The sequence below is a fragment of the Carassius auratus genome, chromosome 15, assembly GCF_003368295.1.
Source record: "Carassius auratus strain Wakin chromosome 15, ASM336829v1, whole genome shotgun sequence".
In the NCBI taxonomy this organism is placed as follows: domain Eukaryota; kingdom Metazoa; phylum Chordata; class Actinopteri; order Cypriniformes; family Cyprinidae; genus Carassius; species Carassius auratus.
In genome coordinates this window covers 16441861-16457354 of record NC_039257.1, presented here as the reverse complement: position 1 = coordinate 16457354, position 15494 = coordinate 16441861, and the positions used below count along the sequence as shown (strand labels likewise).

Below are 15494 nucleotides of genomic sequence, written 5' to 3'. Positions count from 1 at the left end.
TATTTTAGAATAAACACTGAAGTGTTGAAGCGCCCACGAGGAATTGCAGCATGACCACAGAATTGGAAGCTGCAGCACGCTGAGAAGCAGCACTGGCAACTCTGGAAGCTGAAATGCTCGGCTCTGAATCGTAAGACGTAACATTGAACATGACTGACTAAAAGGGAATGAGTAGGGAACGAGACACTGCGTCCTCTAGGGGGGGGGGGGCGTTACGGGGAACACCTCGTCGTGACGCGTGTCTAAAGCATACATTGGAAAAACACCAACAAATCAGCCTCTGAAGTCATTACTGGCGCGACTATAAGCAGACACTGGGAGAACACTTCATTCACTTCTTCGTCGTAAGCCTGCGTCCGAAGCATGGCAAGGAGCTAGGAGGGGCTCTCGTGGCACTCTGATCAGACATCCATGGAATTCCCTGCAGTGCTGTGCCAGGCCTGATGATCAAGGAGGCTCCCGCAAAAACCTGTGATCTCAGCCACCTAATACCGGAACATGAAGCTGGATGGCTGGTGCCATGTTTAGTAAACACTGTAACCGAGCACTGCAAAGGAAACTCACAGAGTTGATTAGTGGACACATAACCAACAGCAATTTAATACACATAAGTATATACGGTTATAAGGGTTACATACTCTCCCACTCTCCTGCACTGGAGCCCCTCTCAAGGGGCGCCTCCTTTTAGTCCGGACCATCAGAAAGGTGGTTGCTATGAACATAGAACCAGCCAAAAACATAATTAGGTCCAGCATAGGAGATCGTTATGTGAGAAGTTTCCAGCTAACCTCGATCAGGTGGAGAGCTGGTGGTTACAGGGGAATTAGGAAGAGGAGGATAAAAGCAGAAGTTAAAAAATCCCCAAATGGAATGAGTAGATACCTCTGTATTGCTCTGATTCGGACGAGAACGCTGCCTCATCTGGATCACATGCCTTAGGTTCTGCTTACCTCCTTGTGCCCCACGATTCCTCTTACCCCTGCCTGCAGGTGGGGGAGGAGCGCGAGTTGCAACAGTAGCCGTCTGTGCCCTTCTTCGATCCTCAGATCGAGACAGGCCAGGACCCCTATATTGTTCAGGCTCATACCTGGACCTTAGTGGAAAAAAGGATCTGAAAGAAAAACCTGATCAGGAAAAAGAGAGACGAACGAAAGCTGAGCTTTTTCATTGAAAAACCGCTCACAATGCACGCAGATTGCCTCCTCAAAGACATCGCGTGCATGCTCTTGTAACCAGGTTGAAATTATATCTTTACTTTTACGGTTGAAATGTCACCAAATCCTGATGAATATTGTTTTCTAAATGTTTAAGATGTGTTCTATTGCCAATATGTATGTCTGGATGTTGTATTCAGATCATAGTGTTAATACCTGTACTTTCACTTTAAGAGTGTCGCAGGCTTTGTGGCGTCATTCACGCGCTTCTTTCAGTTTGCGCCAGACTAGCTGAGAGGAGGTAATGTGTTATTTTGCTCTTCAGTTTTAAACATTTATTTCGGTTTTGTATGATGCAAACCTTGCCGCACCAGTCTGACTGCCTGGCTGCTCTTGGTGGCAATTGCCTCTTTAGCACGATGGACCTCACTTCTGGCTTCTTCAACATCCCAATGCATGAAGACGACAAGAAGTACACAGCTTTCACAACCCCTCTTGGACTGCATGAATATAATCGCATGCCACAGGGACAGTCCAGCGTCCTTCATGAGGATGATGATTGGGATTTTTGGGGACATGAACTTTACAAAACTCCTGTGTTATCTTGATGATCTTCTCATCTTTGCATCGTCAGAGGATGAGGCCCTGTCCAGACTCCGCACAGTGTTCCAGAGGTTGAGGGAGAATAACTTGAAACTGGCTCCGAAGAAGTGCTATCTGCTTCGAGAACAAGTTGGATTCCTTGGACATGTCATTAATGGCGAGGGTGTGGCCGTTGATCCTGCCAAAGTGGAGGTCATAACCAAGATGACAGTACGAGACCTCATGGAGGACGATGAGTGCACGCCTTCTGTCCAGAAAATAAAATATTTCCTTGGCATGGTATTTTACTACCAGCATTTCATCCCAAACTGTTCCTCCATTGCGAAGCCCTTGTTCGCACTTACAGCTGGACAGAAGAGGCGGGGACGGTCAGCTAGAGATAAGAAGCCCCTGGATGCCTATCGCAAGCTTACTCCTGCAGACTGGTCAGCGGAATGTGGAATGGCTTTTGACCGGTTGAAGACTATGCTGTTGGGATGTGTTGTGCTGGCTCATCCAGACTTTGACGAGCCATTTATTCTGTCAGTCGATGCTTCGTTGAATGGACTTGGAGCAGTGCTCTCACAAGTTCCACGAGGAGAGTCCAAGGCCAGACCGGTTGCTTTTGCAAGCAAGACCCTTAGTGCGTCACAACAGAAGTATCCAGCTCATCGACTGGAGTTCATGGCTTTGAAGTGGAGTGTCTGTGAAAAGTTTAGCCACTGGCTAAAAGGCCGTAGCTTCACAGTTTGGACGGATAATAATCCACTAACCTACCTTCTAACAAAGCCAAAGCTTGACGCACGTGAAATCCGCTGGGTCTCTAAGCTTGCGTCTTACTCCTTTGATCTTAAACACCTGCCTGGGAAAAGAAATGTGGTGGCTGATGCCTTGAGTCGTGACCTCTTCGCGAAGCCCATTTGTCAGAGGCTGCTGAAGGAACCATATCCCACCCTGATTCAGGAAGCTAATGGGATAGAGGAGGATTCTGTGCAGGATGCTTTCAGGGTCAGCTGCCAGTCTCAAAGCTACAGATCTGGGGACCATCAAATGTTCAAGGTGGCGTGTGATTCTGCCGAGATCAGAGCTCTTTGTCAGGCCCACTGTGACTGGATTGATGCAGCGGAATCCAGGGCACTCTATCTGACCCAAAACGTCCAACAGCTGTCGAGTGGTCAGGATGTTACACCCATGTTCTCTGCTCAGGAGCTGCAGCTGAGTCAAGAGCAAGACCCCAGCATTTCTAAGGTGTTACCTTTTGTTGCAGCCAGGAAGCGACCATCTAGGTGGGAAAGGCATGGTGCTGATTCAAAAGTCCTAAGATTGTTCAAGCAATGGGACAAGTTGGAAGTCCATGATGGGATGTTGTATCGAGTGACGAGAGATCCCATGTCCAAACAGAGAAGATCTCAATATGTGTTGCCTCTGAGTCTAAAGGAAAAGACATTGTTGGGCATACACGATCTGGCTGGTCATCAAGGTCAGGACCGTACTCTCTCGCTGGCAAGGCAGCGATTTTACTGGCCTGATATGGAGAGGGATGTGAGGGCACATGTCAGATGCTGTCTGAGGTGTGTGTTAGGGAAGTCACCAGAACCTGCTGCTCGTGCGCCCCTAGAAAGCATCAAGAGCTCTGCCCCGATGGAGTTAGTTTGCATGGATTTTTGGTTGGCGGAGGACAGTAAGCAGCGTTCTGTGGATGTCCTAGTGGTCACCGACCATTTCAAACTCGCCCATGCATTCCCTTGTGCCAATCAGACGGCAAAGCAAGTCGCCAAGAAGCTCTGGGACAATGTGTTCTGTGTTTACGGTTTCCCTGAGAGAATACATTCCGATCAGGGCACCAATTTCGAGAGCAACTTGATTGCAGAGCTTCTTCGTCTGGCCGGTGTAGCAAAATCCCATACGACAGCCTACCACCCCATGGGAAATGGGGGAACAGAGCGTTTTAATCGCACTTTGGGTGACATGCTCCGTACCCTTCCCCTTAAGGAAAAACAACAGTGGCCACAACAAATTCAAACCATCACGTTTGCCTATAACGCCACCGTTCATGAGACTACTGGTTACGCTCCCTTCTTCTTGATGTTTGGCCGTGTTCCTAGATTGCCAGTGGATATCATGTTTAAGCAGGTTTTGAATGACCCAGGGGTTGTTGACTATGACTCATAAGCCAAGTCCCTGCTTTCTTGCCTCAAAATTGCTATGGAAATCGCCCAGAAACATTCATCTACTGAGCAACAGCACCAGGCTCGGCAGTACAACAAACGTGTCAAGGGTACCTACCTCTCTGTGGGAGATCGTGTTTTAGTAGCAAATAAAGGAGAACGAGGGAAGAGGAAGTTGGCCGACAAATGGGAGGATGGAGTGTACACAGTTATTGGTGCAAATCTCAATATCCATGTCTATAAAATACAGGATGCAGAGGGATGCACGAGAGTTGTGCACAGGAATCTTTTGTTGGAGGTCAACTTCTTGCCACTCTCTGGGATGGATGAGAGCCAGGATACCGATGGAAATGATCAGTCTTTGGTCAGCGAGGAGTCTGCTCAGGAAGACTGTGACTGTGATGATGATAGAGCCTCAGTGTCTGAGTTATTGACTCAAGATGACAGTGCACAGAACCTGTCAAATTCCAGAACTGGTGAGAGTCTTGCAGTTTCGTCCCCTGAAGTCCCACTTGAATCTGAGTCAGCTGATTCAGAAGAGCTGGACCAGTCTAGTTCAGTGCAAAGTCATGTTGGTGCCATTACTGATAACCCATCCACTTCACCTGCACCACAATCAGATATTTCACACTCACCACATGCTGATGCATTGGTTAACACTGACCCGCACACACAGACCGCAGCTGATGGTCTTGTTAGAACACGTGCATTTCTGAGGGGTTCAAATATTTTGTTTGGGAGCCATAGCTAATCTCTCTTTGTTTTGCAGAGATGACTCTTGATATATATATATATATATATTTTTTTTTTTTGGACTGTGTTATGAGCATTGATACTTGAAAATGTATGTGGGACAATTTTTTTGGGGGGGCCAAGTGTTGTGTGGCGTATCAGGCGTCGCATTGAGCTAAGGGGATTGAGAGACCTGATCAACCTTTTTTTTCCCTGAACCTTGTATGTGAGGTGACTTCTAAGTTGACTGTGGACTAGGTCTATTTATTTTCATTTGGGCCAGATTGTGTCAGTAGCAGACGTATTATGTGTTCTTTACAGTCCCGAGACCCCACTTTTCAGGATGTTGGTGAATTTCAGGAGGGGTGAATGTAACCAGGTTGAAATTATATCTTTACTTTTACGGTTGAAATGTCACCAAATCCTGATGAATATTGTTTTCTAAATGTTTAAGATGTGTTCTATTGCCAATATGTATGTCTGGATGTTGTATTCAGATCATAGTGTTAATACCTGTACTTTCACTTTAAGAGTGTCGCAGGCTTTGTGGCGTCATTCACGCGCTTCTTTCAGTTTGCGCCAGACTAGCTGAGAGGAGGTAATGTGTTATTTTGCTCTTCAGTTTTAAACATTTATTTCGGTTTTGTATGATGCAAACCTTGTTTTATGCATGTATAAATGTAAGTTTTGAGGTTGTGAACATGCAGTTAATGTGTCAACTGAACGTAAACCTTGTAAACAGACATTTTGCAAGCTTTAAAGTAGACATGTTTCCACGTGCTAGTCTTCAGGATTTTCTGTATGTTTATCTGCTAACAGGAGCTTGAGACCTGTATATTGTGTGGAGGAGACTGCATGTGACAGAGCCTTATATTTTTGTTGTTTATTTGTACAGGTATGTGTATAATGTTCATTATAATTCATCTGGCATAGTGTTTACATTGGTTGTATTAAGCATGTAAAAGAAATTCATGTTGTCAACTACATTGAGCATTTTATAATTTATTCAGTTCATTTTCACATTTTTTATTTAAAAGTATTTTTGCTGATAATACTAAGTTTTATCAGTATATGTATATGCAGTTTGCGCCAGACTAGCTGAGAGGAGGAGCTTGAGACCTGTATATTGTGTGGAGGAGACTGCATGTGACAGAGCCTTATATTTTTGTTGTTTATTTGTACAGTCTGCACCAGGCTCGCTGAGAGGAAACAAATTTGCTGTTTCGCCTTTATTAAAAGAGAAACCAGCAGTTGGTCGTGGTCTGCGTCTTTCCTTCATTCAACACAAGAACACAACGCAGTACATACAAGAGTTAACGGACGTGCATCCAACCTACATAAACTGTTAAAACCCTCTGGGGACGGATTAGGCGGTACCGCCCAAAATGGCATACTTTTACAAATGTGTAGTTATCTCAAAAACTATTAATGCTAGAGAGATGCGGGTTTTTTTGCCGTCTTCCTCAGATTCCGCTGAAAACAGCGGTGTCCAGTTTGTATATTAAACACTTCCCATATTGCGCAATACCACTGCGTAAACAGGCCAATGAAAAAGATTGTGCTAGGCAGATTCAACACGCAACAGCCAATGGAAAAATCGCCGCTGGGAGGAGTCTTTTTCTAACCCAATCAGAGGAAGGTTATGTCTTCTAGCGATTCAGAGGACTCTGTAGCTCTGCTGTAGCCTTGTAAAAGCTGGCTGGACTAAAGTAAAAGACATGTAATCAATAAGCGTTCAGAGAATCAGCATCAGGGTGGAGAAAGCAGAACGCGATCGGAGTATTAGCGAGCACAAAGAGCTAAATTCGAGCGATCGGAGAATCAGCATCACGTGGAGATAGCAGAAAGTGATTGGAGTGTTAGCGAGCACAAAGAGATCAATTCGAGAGAGATACAGCATTATTACAGAATTGTTTTATCAAAATGGCAAGCAGTAAAAGATTTACGGCAGAACAAGCTCTGGAACAATTACTGGAAAGGCCTGGAGAGGCCTTGCTTTGCTCACTGGCATGCCTAGGACTGTTTTTTAAAAAAAGTTAATTATTTAATTGTTCTTTACACATTTGATTAAACAATAACACATTTCTGTCAAGCAAAGAGTTTGAAAAAATATATTTTCTTTGTTCAAAAACTGTTCTATATTGTGTGTTTTTCAGTAATAAATGACAAAAATCTAATTTTCGTTTTTGAAATTCTCTAGTTTATTGTAAAATTTTTCACTCATACTTCCTTTATATAAACATATTGCATGCATGCTTATGGTAGCTTAGGGTCTTCTGAATCCATAGATACCAAACACAGGGTGTTTCATCTCCTTTACATATGATTTATAAGCCCAAATAAAAAAATAGAGAAAACAGACCAAATAGGGCTTAGTCCCAAAAATAAAAAAAACGCCTAGGACTGTTTGTAAATAAAGTTAATTATTTAATTGATCTTTACACATTTGATTGAACAATAACCCATTTCTGTCAAGCAAAGAGTTTGAAAAATATATTTTTGGGTCAAAAACTTTTAACTATTGTTGTGTGAGGTAGGATTTTCAGTAATAAATGACAAAAATCTCATTTTCGTCTTTGAAATTCTCTAGTTTATTGTACAATTTTTCACTCATACTTCCTTTATAGACATATTGCATGCATGCTTATGGTAGCTTAGGGTCTTCTGAATCCATTGATACCAAATACATGGTGGTCCATCCTCATTACATATGGTTTATAAGCCGAAATGTAAAAATAGAGAAAACGGACCAAAAAGGGCTTAGTCCCCTAAGGGGTAAAGACAAAGCACGCCCGTTACACTCTTCACCCAAACAAATGACCCAAAGTTAGCGTGTGTCATCGGGTGTCAAATAACACCGACATGGATGCACACATTGTCTAAACGCTCGCTAGTAGTCGCCATGATAGAGAGAGAAAGATCGTTCTAACCGGTACTTTCAGATGCACGCTTCAAACAGAACAGTCAGTGAAGACGAAGAAGAATTAAATTTTATCCCGGTGCCTGTTTATAGTCGCGCCGGCAGTGACGTCAGAGGCTGTCGCCGGCCAACTCGTTTATGTTTTTTCAATGTATGCTTCAGACACAGGTCACAACGAGGTGTTCCCCATAGTGCCCCCTAGAGGATGCAGTTTGAAGTTCCCTTGAAAGGGAACTAAACTTCACTTGACTCAATACAATACAATTGATTCACTCTGTGAACTTTTTGTATTAAAGCATTACAACTTTTTTTACGTTACATGCAGTTAGTATAATAATAACAGTGAATTAAGTTTAATCCTAAACTCACTAGTAAGTACATTTTGTTAATTAATATTACTCAGTACTAAATATATAATTATACTGTAACTAGGACACCAAAATGAAGTGTAACCACTCTGGACCCACTTTATATTAAGTGGCCTTAACTACTATGTACTTACATTTTAATTAATAATTTAGTACAATGTACTTATTGTGTACATACATGTTTTTACATTGTACTTACATATATAAAAAAAAAAACGACATGTAATTACATCTGTATTTAATTTCTGTAATTACATTAATAATTAGACTGTTGACCTATACTTTACACCTTAACCCATCCTTAAACTTACCCATACCTCCAACCCTCTCCCTAACCTTACCCCTATCCCACCTCAATAGCAGCAAAAGTGTTTTACAATGAAATATGAAGACAATAAGTACATTGTACTTATTCATTTATTTTTTTAATGTAAGTACATAGTAGTTAATGCCACCTAATATAAAGTGGGACCGTTATCCCTACTGTATAACAGTACACACTGAATAGTACACAGGAAGGCAGTCCAATCCAAATGACAGAGCAAATAGATAATCCAATAAACAAAAGTAGACAAGCAATAGCAATATATATATTTAAAGAATTTGCTACTGATAATTCAAACATGAGTTTTGAGCAGTGTAGAGTAGCGCTTGTTGTTTGTTGTTTCTCCCATCACAAATGCAGACATGGTCTTATGTTTACACGGTGCGATATGCAATGCAATGCATAAAAAGATAAGTATAAGTCATTATTATCAGTAACTGTGTCCCCACTGGATGCAACAAATGCCTAGTTTGTAATGGGTTTTATTGTCTCTTTCTGTCGCGCTGTTCTGACCAGGACATGCCATCACAGTATGGTGAGGGGCATAACATTTCCATCACAGGTCTGAGGCATTTGGCCAATCACAACACACTTGATAGCTGGCCAATCAGAGCACACCTTGCTTTTCAGATGGATGAGCTTTGTAAAAAAAAAAACATTGCGTTTCTGAAAGTCAGGGCATAAAGAAATACTGTAACGTATAGTATGTGGAAAATAATGTTTTTTTTTTTTTAACCTTATACCGCATAAACACAATTCATTACACCAAATACACAAAACAATGTTCTTTTTTGCAATATCATATGACCCCTTTAAATGTACTCTCAAAAATTTCAGCAGAAGCAGTAGGTCATCTCGATACTTTTTGTCTGCTGTTTTCAAATAGAAAAACACAGTCAGAAAAACAATGATTTGAAAAAAAAAAAAAAAATGCAATTTTTAGCTCCACATTGAGGTTTCAGCTACATGAATATGAATTAACATAAAAATAGTGACCCAGAACTTACTTTAATTTCCTGCAGTCCTATATGAAGAATAAACAATGGGAAAGCTCAATACAAGCCTGCTGTTGCAGTTTCACTGTAGTGCACTTACTGTGTGTGCTGCTTATGCATGCGGTGAGTGTGAAATGGGCTTTATTTGTGATATTTGGATTGGGTTGCAGATTACATTTGTAATTAATTAGTAATTTCTACAAGAATATGATTCTAAAGCCCACCCATCTCTGGCTGCTGCTGACACGTTCAGAAAAGAAAATCCTGTTGTCTGTTTGCCTTCACAACACATTTTGTCTCTGATCCTGGTCTCAGCTTGTGAAGGAGGGGTGTCTAGAAGGGTTTTTGGTAACCACATTATCCATTTTTTTTTTTTTTTTTTTACAATTTTTGAGTCTCCTGGAACCGTTCGGAATGACAGATCAAAGCTTCCCGCTCTCTCTGTGCTGGTCCAGCTGCTCTGGCCATGCTAGCCATCAGTCCTGGATCCAAAGAAGGCTTCTGCCTTCACAGAATGCTTGGATTGTTTCCCCAAGTGCGAACATCGGGCTTTGATGGTCAGTTTGCTGTGACTGAATCCCAAGGGTAGGCTTAGAAGGGCTGAACATGGGGAAAGAGGATGAAACCGAAGCTGGAAAAAGAGAAAAATTCTCCTTTCCGCATACAGAGTTTGTCAGCAGCATTCATGCTTCATAAGATGGAGTTAGCATATTTTTTTTGTTTGTTTTTTTTTTTTTTTTTTTTTTTTTGTGTGTAAGCACTGTGGGAGTTTATGCCAAAACATAAGCAGCAGAGATATCCCACAATGTGTGTTTTTTGGGGGACTAAAACTGAATTAACTGAAAAGCTCAATTGAATTAATTATATATATATATATATATATATATATATATATATATATATATATATATATATATATATATATATATATATACGACAATTTCTAATTTGTATTTTTCTCACACTGTTTCCCTCTCTTCCCTTCTATACTGTATATTATACCATTCATATCTACCCCTCCATATTGTTCAAATGATTCAGTATGCTGTGCATGTCACAAAGCCATGACTATCATTTTAGTGCCCCTCCTCCTGCTGCTAGATAAAAGCAGTGTCCTGGTCTGTCTCGGCTGGACTTCCCGACCAGCACTAATTATTGATATGCATTTGTCTGGTTTGCATCAGCCTCCTCTGTGATCTTGGCTTATGAGGTGCGATTATTCCAGCAATTGTTCATGGAAAAATGCACTGGGACAGCCAGGGCTGTTTATGGATGCTTCTCAGCCTCTTCAATTATGGATTTCCTCTGCCCTGCATCTTCCTTTGCCCCTATTCGCTTTGTTATTTTTATTCCACTTTTTTATTGGGTGAAAAAGCATTCTGAATTCTCGAAAAACCAACACGTAGAGAAGAGCTACATTAAAGATTTCAATATGTATACGACCTAATATCCAGAACCTAGACAAGCTAATTTTACTTAGAAAAGAAAATAATATTTTAAGATAATCCATACAAAACCTAGTAAACACCTTCCAAGAGGCAATGTAGATTACTTACAAACTGTAATCTGTCATTGATTACAGATTGTGTGATGAAAATTGTACTAAAATAAACATATTAAATTAGATTTAGATGCATCACCTGAAAACACATTTTTAAACATGAAAACAGGAATGAAGCAGTCAAGGCCTTACAGGTTTTATTTTTATTTATATTTGTTGTCGTTTTCAGTTATACATTGGCAGAGTTTAGTAACTGAGAGGTCCATTTGTCCCAAAATACAGAAGCATGGATCAATAAATTAATAATTTACTGACATTGTATGAATAATTTCTTATCATATAATCCATAAATAGAATTAACTGACTTATTACAAGCATTTTAATATATAATACAATCTAATTACAAGTAAACCATTTTGGGAATCTGAATATGTAATGATAATGTAATGATAATGTATGCCAAGAGATTATTTTTATTTTTAATATAGTGAGCTGCCTTGCTGATTTTGGGGTGCTGCGCCAGATGACCTGGCCTCCACAGTCACCAGACCTGAACCCAATCGAGATGGTTTAGGCATGAGCTGGACCGCAGACAGAAGGCAAAAGGGCCAACAAGTGCTAAGCATCTCTCGGGGAACTCCTTCAAGACTGTTGGAAGACCATTTCAGGTGACTACCTCTTACAGCTCATCAAGAGAATGCCAAGAGTGTGCAAAGCAGTAATCAAAGCAAAAGGTGGCTACTTTGAAGAACCTAGAATATGACATATTTTCAATTGTTTCACACTTTTTTGTTATGTATATAATTCCATATACAATTCCACATGTGTTAATTCATAGTTTTGATGCCTTCAGTGTGAATCTACAATTTTCATAGTCATGAAAATAAAAATAACTCTTTGAATGAGAAGGTGTGTCAAAACTTTTGGTCTGTACTGTATATATATATATATATATATATATATATATATATATATATATATATATATATATATATATATATATATATATATATATGTGTATATGTATATGTGTGTTCGTGTGTGTGTGTGTGTGTGTGTGTATTTTCCACGCCCCCGATAACCACCCTACCCCTCACATACACACCACTCCATACCCCCTCAAAACACCCCACCCCTCACACACACTCCACTCCATTACCCCTCAAACTCCCCACCCCACCCCAACATAAACACCATTCCATACCCTCCCAAAAGACCCCACCCCTCACACACACACCTCACCATACCCCCTCAAACACCCCACCCCACCTCTCACATACACACCACTCCATGCCCCCTCCGCGGCCATAGCAGGCTACAAGAAGTGTTGTTAGATGGCAGACAACGTTCTCCGAATACCTGGACGGCAGACTAACCTGGATGCTTGACCCCACTGAAGGACCTCAGAGCGCAAACTCGGCCGCAATCTCCTTCCCTGGGGCCTCAAACAGGCGAGAGAGGGCATCAGGATTGATGTTCTTGGATCCCTGCCGTTACAAGAGATTGAAGTTGATTCTGGCAAAGAAGAGAGCCCAGAAGGTCTGACACGAGCTCAGCTTCTTGGCCGAAAGGATGTATTCAAGGTTATTGTGATCCATCCAGACCAAGAAGGGTTGCGCTGACCCCTCCAACCAGTGACACCACTCACCCAAGGCCAATCTCACCACAAACAGCTCTCTATTGCCAATGTCATAGTTATGTTCTGCAGGTCTGAAACGACAAGTGAAGAACGCACACCAACCCCAACATCCGAAGCATCAACCTTGACGATGAACTGGGCCTTAGGATCTGGAACCAACAGAACACGTGCAAACGGGACTTTAAAATGTCAAAGGCTACCTGAGCCTCCCGGTTCCATCTGAAAGGCACCTTAGTGGAGGTTAAGGCTGTGAGCGGTGCAGCGATCTGACCAAAATTCCTGATGTATCGCCGGTAGAAGTTGGCAAAACTCAGGAAACGCTGCATAGTCTAATGGCAATAAGGGACCGGCCACTGGGCGGCTGCTTCTATCTTAGCGGGATCAGATTTAATCCCTCTCATAGAAATGATGTGGCCAAGGAATGTAACAAACTCAGCGTGGAATTCGCACTTCTCCGCCTTGACAAATGACTGGTTTTGTGTAATTGGAGAGAGGGGAGAAAATCAAGATATCATCCAAGTACACAAAGACAAATTGATGAATCATGTCACCCAACATATTGTTGATGAGTCCCTGGAAAACTGCCAGAGAATTGGTAAGGGCAAACGGAAGGACCAAGTACTCATAGTGTCCCGAAGGGGTGTTAAACAACATTTTCCACTCATCCCTCTCCCAAATGCGCACCAAATGGTAAGCGTTGTGGAGGTCTAGCTTGGTGAAGACCCGAGCTCCCTACAACAATTCAAAAGCAGAAGACCTTTAAAGGTAGGGGGTACCTGTTGTTTATAGTAATGTCATTCAAACCTTCTTCTGAACAAAGAAGAAACCCACACCATTGGGAGAGGAGGAATGGCGGATGAGCCCAGATGGATACAGTGGAATACAAGTAACCCATAAGCGGAGAAGAACCTGGGAGAAGGTCAATGGCACAGTCATAAGGGCAATGCGGAGGTAGCGAGGTGGCCTGGGCCTTACTGAAGACCGCTCGGAGATCATGGTACTCCGCATGGACAGCAGTCAGATCAGAGGAATCCACCTGTGAAACACACGACACAGAGACAGGAGCAAAAGCAGCACCCAAACACAACACATGACAAGACTGACTCCAGGATAAAACTGAATTACTAACCCAGTCAATGTGTGGGTTGTGTTTATGTAACCATGAGTGTCCCAGTATGAGAGGAGCCCTCGGGTAATCAATAATATACAGTTCAATCTGTTCACAATGGTTGCCAGCAATGTGAAAGCTAACACTGGGTGTGACATGGGTGATGGTGTTAAGGGGACTGCCCGCTAATGATCATGTCGACATTGGACTAGCCAAAGGAATAAGCGGAATGTTCCAACTGTAAGCAGAAGCAGCATCGAGGAAGTTCCCCTCAGCCACCGAATCCACAAGGGCGAGACCAGTGTGTGGATTACTCTGAAAGGAGAGTTGAAATGGCAGCTGAGTATGTGCTGTGGGAGAGCTTGAACCATGAAAAGTGCCCAGCAGGACTCTCCACCTCACTGGGGGGCCCTGGCTTTTAACGGGCACTGAAGGGCGAAGCCTCTTTTGCCACAGTATAGACACACCCCCGAAGAAAGACACTCCTGCTTCTGTTGCGGGGTAAACTGGAGACCACCACCACGGGTTCCTACTCGGAGAGCTGACGGCTGGTTGCACTGGCCGAAGAGGACTCCAGGTAGTGCCACGGAGCAGGAGTTTGCCGGCGATACCCCATTCATGGGCACGGCCCGAAAGAAGTGTAAGAACATAAGCCACCTTGGCCTCTTCATTGGCGTATCGTCGGGGCTATATATATATATATATTTTTTTTTTTTATTGGCTGAAAAAAAGGAAGATTAATATATGTCTACTTTCTACATTTTGCACTTTAAATATGGTTAAAGTGTACTGGTGAAAGCACTGACAGACATAAATATTAAACTAAATTATAACTAAATCTAATTTCCGTTGAAACTGTCATGTATTTTGCCATTTCTACTGAAATTTCTACTAACACAGTGTGTTAGTCAACAAATCAAAATAAGTGTACTTCTTTATAGTAGTGTACTTTAGTGTTTTAAGAATCATATATATATATATATATATATATATATATATATATATATATATATATATATATATATATATATATATATATATATATATATTTTTTTTTTTATTATTGGCTGAAAAAAAGGAAGATTAATATATGTCTACTTTCTACATTTTGCACTTTAAATATGGTTAAAGTGTACTGGTGAAAGCACTGACAGACATAAATATTAAACTAAATTATAACTAAATCTAATTTCCGTTGAAACTGTCATGTATTTTGCCATTTCTACTGAAATTTCTACTAACACAGTGTGTTAGTCAACAAATCAAAATAAGTGTACTTCTTTATAGTAGTGTACTTTAGTGTTTTAAGAATCATATATATATATATATATATATATATATATATATATATATATATATATATATATATATTATATATATATATATATAATATATATATATATATATATATATATATATATATATATATATATATAGAATGCTAACTGAAGAGGAGTGCTAACTGTCTGACACACAAAGGTTTATGCAGGCAGACAGCAAGGCATCTCAGTAGGATTTGGAACAGAGCCACTGACTTGACTGCTTTGAAATAAACAAACAGTTCATCATGGTCATTTTCTGTAAGGGACATATAATAATTCCTCTGCGTAATGTGTCCTGGACACAGATTAGATGCAGTTGTTGAATAATACAGATTTTCACAGTAGAATATTCTTCGGCTGAGGAGTTCAATCTGTGATTGGATCTGGAAACACTGCCCTGGAAATTGGCCATATGGTTTGACAAAGTGAGGTTTCCCCTGAGTGATTGCGCAGCGTAGGAGTGTGAGGATGTTTTGCAGAAACACCTTTGAGTAGGTTGTGACATTACACGTCTCTAGATCCTGTGCCGAGAAATACAAATGGAGTGAGATTTCCAGATGCATGGAGACAGGGGTGAATAAGGTTGACCATATTCTGCCACTCAGTCGCTAATGGACAATTTATGTCAGGTAGACTAAAAAAGATGAGTCTGAACTCTGAGGTGCAAATTTTGTCGGAAG

At 41.2% G+C, this 15494-nt stretch overlaps 1 long non-coding RNA gene across 1 annotated transcript; it reads left to right on the top strand.

Moving 5' to 3' along the window:
* Positions 1-4774: 4774 nt before the first annotated feature.
* Positions 4775-5661, top strand: LOC113115252 (uncharacterized). Its single transcript, XR_003293849.1, has 2 exons — positions 4775-5234; positions 5456-5661. It is a non-coding gene; the product is annotated as an uncharacterized LOC113115252 (long non-coding RNA).
* Positions 5662-15494: the final 9833 nt, after the last annotated feature.